Here is a 6,000-nt window from a genome sequence, read left to right as displayed (position 1 = left end):
TTTGTTTACAAATGAGAAGACTAAATCTCATATTCATGCATCTACCAAACTATTCATTATGGCATGCCAATATGAATTATAAGTCTCTCATATAATAATTTCCAATCTCGCTCATTGGGTAAGAGATTCCTACTCATGGCCTTTAAGTAATGGGATACCAATCTGGCCTTTTAGGAGTAAATAGACTCTATCTTGTAATATTGATGAACTTGGCAATCTGGTCTTTATGGCATGACAATTTATATCATACACCACTTGTATACAACTTACCAATCTGACTTGTTAGGAAATTCAAGGTATGCTTATTGTCTCTAGTTGATGGGATATATATCTAGCCTTATAGAAATGAGAAGAACCAAGCTTATCACCCTAATATACCTACAAATTTGGCCTACTCATGCCTAAAGTGAAGAATCTAATGTATAATAGATAACTATTTTAATGATAGAAATTAGGCACTAAGAGAAGATACAAAATTATTTCCTTCAAACAAAGAAAAAATACATGGGAGTTAATGTATTATGTTAAGTATTCAAGACATGTTGCAAGATAGTGTTGCATAGTAAAATCATTATTACTATCAAGTGCATGAAAGTTGATATCATAAGAATAGGTCTGATAAGAAACAAATATGTGAAGCTCCATTCCAATTCATTGTCTTTCCTCCAATCTCACCCTTTACAACCAAGAAATCTTTTTTTTGCTTGGATTGTGTTCAAATTAACTAATATTGACTCAATATCCTAAGGAGCTGAAATTGAATATAGATAGACTAAGGTGCTAAAGTTGATTGTAAAACTAGCCTTTTGTATTGAATCTTCCAAGTGATGGTGTTGATTGCTATTTGGGTTTCATTTGGTATTAGTTTAATTGTACCATTGGATGTGTGTGTCTTACATTTTAATTATGGCTATCTTTTTTTTTTGTTACCATTTCTTAGGCATGCTGGCTGAGTGACTTTTTGAGTAATATTTTTATGTGACAAGAAGCATTTGACTCTAGGAAGCTAGAAAATGTTTTGATACTTGAAAATGTGTTGAGTCTTACATTTTTCTAACTTGTGCTCAAGATACACCTAATAATGATAAGAAAATGAATTATTTGTTAAAAAAATGCAGTTGATATTTTGTTCATTATTTTCCTTCACTTCATTATTTCCAATGTGCCATGACAAGTTTTGTTCATTGGGGTTGAATGAGAGAGTTAATTACAATATTTTAATAGGATTAATTGTATATGTTTCTCATAAACTTAGTTTTTCTAATGTAGGTACCAACAATTTATTTTTATGGATAGAACTTCATCTTATCCAATTCAGTAACACAATTTGAGTTTCACCTCAATGCTTTCAGAAGATAGTATAGGTGAAAATTTGATTTCCTCTATTAATGATGACTACAACCAGAGTTTGTTCCTAGTACACAAGTGAACAATGAAGAAATGGTCACTGAAGAAGTGCAAATTGAAAAATAAATTTCATGTAGTGATCCAAATGTTATAGAAAGTCAAGTACTTCCTCAAACAACTCAAACAAAAAGCAGAGTTTATTGGAGCATTGAAAACACAATGGTTCTAATTGAAACTAAAAGAATTGAGAGAGAAACACAATCAACTGGTGGTGCAATGAGAAAAGCAATAAATGCCACTAAAAAGTGGAAAATTATTCAAGAAGATTTCTCTTCTCAGGTTGTTCTTTGTGCACCAAACCAATGTAGAGATCTTTGGGAGCATATTCAACCTAACTACAAAAGGATCAGGGACTATGAACATAATATTCCATCTTGGCATGATAGTTACCAGAACATGACAAGTCAGGAAAGGATTGATAAGAGACTTCCTACAAAGTTCATTATTGAAATTTATGATGTGATGGAGACCACATTTGGTAAAGTTCAAGCTATCAATCCTAGAAATATTACTATTGAATTTTGTATTTTATGAGAACAATCCTCTAAATGAAGAGGATCCATTGCATCAACATGAAACATCAAACATGGAAACTTATGGGAAACCTAACAATGGTAATGAAATAGAAAAATGGTGCATAGAAAAAATAAATGTAATTTTATTTCAAATGTAACTAGCATGAAGGATTTTATATCAAATAACAATAAGCTTCTGATTTCTACTCTACAAATAGCTAAAGAGGGGCAAACAAAATGCCATGAACAACACAAAAATAAAGATGATTTGATTAAAGAAATCTTAATGAAACTTGAAGAGTAGAAAATCAATGACCAAATGGGCATGGTTTTAACACTAAATAATATTGGTCAAGCAATGTTGAAGATTGGTGCATCATATGCCAAAGAAAATTGATTTTAATATTATTTGTTAGTAGCATAAATTTATGAAATAAAACTACTAAGTTGTATGGAATTTCTTATGAATAATATTCATCTTTTTTAGCTATAATAATATTTAATTGTGTAAAACTTGCAACTTTTGTATTGAATCTTTGTGGAACACTGAAAAATAATAGATTCAAGTCCTATCATTGTTCAACTTATTGCAAATTCAAATTTAGGCACAAGTATTTAAGTTTCTATTCATTGTTTGATCTACTCCAAATTCAAATTCAGCCAAAGTATTTAAATTTTTTTTTCATTATCTTAGTTGTTTTTGTTCAAGAATTTGTATCTTTCAAAGAATAGTAAGGACAACTCCACCTATCACAAGGTCATAAATAGCAAATATGTTTCAGATTTGCATTGTTCAGCCTTTAAATCTATCATATGTCTCTTATTAGGTGTTGAAATTTCAATTGGCTTTTTTTTTTGCTAAAAGAAAAGTAAACAGCAATATCATTGTCATTCTATTTGATATTTAGACTAGGTCTATGGACCCATGACCTGTAACTGATTGAGCCAAATAAAAAACTTCAAGTTCAGTATGGTGCACAATTGTAGTTCTTATTACACAATTATTTTATGGAACTTTCATTATGATTAATTAGCCTTGTCTATGGTAAAATTGAGGGAACTAAATCTTTTTTGTTTGCATTGATGCATATTGTTTTCATTGAGTAAAAATTGGTTTTAAAGGACCCAAAACCTTTTACAAAGTATTAGATAGAAATAGCTAAAAAATCCTACAAGGAACTGTGCATCAACACCAAAAAAAGAAAAACTAAGACAGAAGCCTTAATACAACAAACCGGGAAAAAATAGCAAAAAGCTAGCAAAAAGATAGCATGAAGACAACTTCAAGGTCTTCAACAATTCAACAACCATAACTACAAGGATATTTATGTTCATCACAAAGGCCTTTAGCTCATCAATTTCTTTGTCTTCCACAACCTTCATTTTATTTGAATTAGCTTTGGTGCATTTACTGCGGCCTTGATCCTCTATCTTGTCTATAGACCCATGAATTCTCCCCTAATCTAGTTTGTCTGGTAGAGTTTTGATGTTGTTTGCAATAGCCTTCAATATAGAGCAACTCTAGTCAACAAGTTTTTTAATAGCAATTTCCATGTTGTCAACCTTGTTTCCCATGGCATCCATCATTTTCTATATATCCTTCATCATTTGTTCATTTTCTCTATTCTTCAGTTCCAAATGTGGGACTCTCTTCATTAAATTTTTTACTTCTTTTGCATTACCAATAACATTAGAGAGTTTCTCTAGATGTTGATCAAGAGTCCTCTCCCCTCTAGTAGTCCTTCTTAGCTACTCAAAATCCTTCCTGACATTCTTCATTTGTTCCTTCATACTGGTTATATCCCTTTTCATCTCACCTAGGTTTCCAATGGTCCCCTTCATATGACCATGTTCATCATAGCCCTTGCTCTAATTAAGGTTTTCCTCATCCATATCCATAGTGTTTCTTTTAGTATCCACATCCTTAATGCCAATATCATCAGTCTTCCCTTGAGAATTCACTTTATTACCTCTTAGAACCTTCTTTAGTATAAGAGGCTCATCATTAGAGGGAATGTTCAAGGCTTTGTTAGTCTTCTTCCCCTTGGTTCTGCTAGCAATACCAGTTCTCCCTTTGGTTTTCTTCCCAATAACCTTCTCAAAATCCTCCTCAAAATCTATCTCCATCTCATAATCCACCTCCTTACCCTTACTTTTCTTAATAGACAAGCTCCCAAGTGATAGGTTTTTCCTCTTCTTGTTAAACTTCTCCTCATATTTGTCCTCCATTTTTTCTTCATAACCCTTATCTTGACCACTCCCCTCAAAATCACATTCTAGGGTTTTTTTACTAATATAGGGCATGTCCACTTTTTTTACTTTAAGAAGATTCATGATCAGCACCATCAAACCTTCATGGCAAGCATGATCCCCTTGAGATTGTTTTGAATAGAAAGAATGGTATTATTCAAAGACTACCTCAAGTAGAAAGGGAAACTAATTCTAACACTATGCCTAAAATGAGTTACCAGCATAAAATGATGCCCAAAAATCTTGGCAAAATTACCATCAAGGGTTAGGTATTCAATTACAAAAAACATCACAAACCTCCAAGGTCTGGAAATGGAGTGAGGATTAAAATAAGAATTTCCAATTTTCACCAACTTGTTTCTCTCCTTGGTTATCTTTGCAAACTCATCACCAGCATCATCAGACAACTTCTTATCCTTGAAGAAATTAATCCACTCTAGCTTGAGACTAGTGGCTTCAGCTATAATTTCCTTCGTGACTTTCATTCTTTGGTTTCCCACCAAGGCACTCCCATTCTTCCATGTCTTAATAAACTAATGGGTTATGGTTGGATTACTAACCTTAACTTCTCCATGAAGCCCATAAATTGCCCCTATTCTAAAATATCCCAAATTTTAGTCATTTGCTTCCACTCCTTGCAACTTGTAAGCTCAACCGTCTTTCTCTTACCACCCCTCTTCACACTGCAACAACTCCTCATAGTCCTAGTAATCTCCAATGAAATGGAAATCTCTATATCAAAATAGTGACAAAGTATTATCTTATGTTGAAATACCCATAATTTGTGTGGTAATGAATGAGTTATCTCATCAAGTATAATCATAAACCACAAATCCCCATTGCTAGACAACTCATAATTATTCCTTAATGTCATTTTCATCATTATTAAAACTCTTTTGAAAACTTCTAACCTTTTCATACTCTATCAAAAATAGCCTATATATAGGGATGTTGTCACCATGATTCCATATCATCTTTGTATGGCTTTTGCAAGCCACATTTGTAGCTCAGTCAGTCACTGTGTTGGTTTCTCTATAATTATGAGTGATGACACAATTTTCAAAGGAATTAATCAAATTTCTAGCCTTGAAAATAATAGTATGGATGGTCCAAGAGGGGTATTAACTTTATTAAGACAATTAATAATATTAATGGAATCCCCTTGTAGCCACTTTTTTTCCAAATTCATACTCTTAGCAAATAAAACACCATAGAGAGTTGCACTAGCTTTTACAACATGATTAGTTTGATCCCCAATAGGAATAGCCATAAGCCCAAAATTATCTCCATTTTTATTTCTGATAATAATACCACAACTAGCAATCCCTGGATTGCCCTTCCAGACCCCATCAAAGTTAATCTTATACTATCCTTGACGTGGACAATCCTACTTAGCCAAATTTCTAAGGTTATTATCATTGATCTCTTCCAAGTTCCAATTATGAATCACCATGATTCCATATCATCTTTTTATGGCTTTTGCAAGCCACGTTCATAGCTCAGTCAACCACTGCATTGGTTTCTCTATAATTATGAGTGATGACACAATCCACCTAGGAATTAATCAAATTTATAGCCTTGCAAATAGTATTATGGATGGTCCAAGAGGGGTTATTAACTTTATTAAGACAAGTAATAATATTAAGGGAATCCCCTTGTAGCCATTTTTTTCCCAAATTCATACTCTTGGCAAATAAAACACCATAGAGAGTTGCACTAGCTTTCACAACATGATTAGTTTGATCTCTAATAGGAATAGTCATAACCCCCAAATTATCTCCATTTTCATTCCTAATGATAATACCACAACTAGCAATCCCTAGATTTC

This window comes from Cupressus sempervirens, chromosome 6 (genome assembly GCF_028749045.1).
Source record: "Cupressus sempervirens isolate cs-2001-9-10 chromosome 6, ASM2874904v1, whole genome shotgun sequence".
In the NCBI taxonomy this organism is placed as follows: domain Eukaryota; kingdom Viridiplantae; phylum Streptophyta; class Pinopsida; order Cupressales; family Cupressaceae; genus Cupressus; species Cupressus sempervirens.
Note: the sequence above shows the minus strand (reverse complement) of the source record.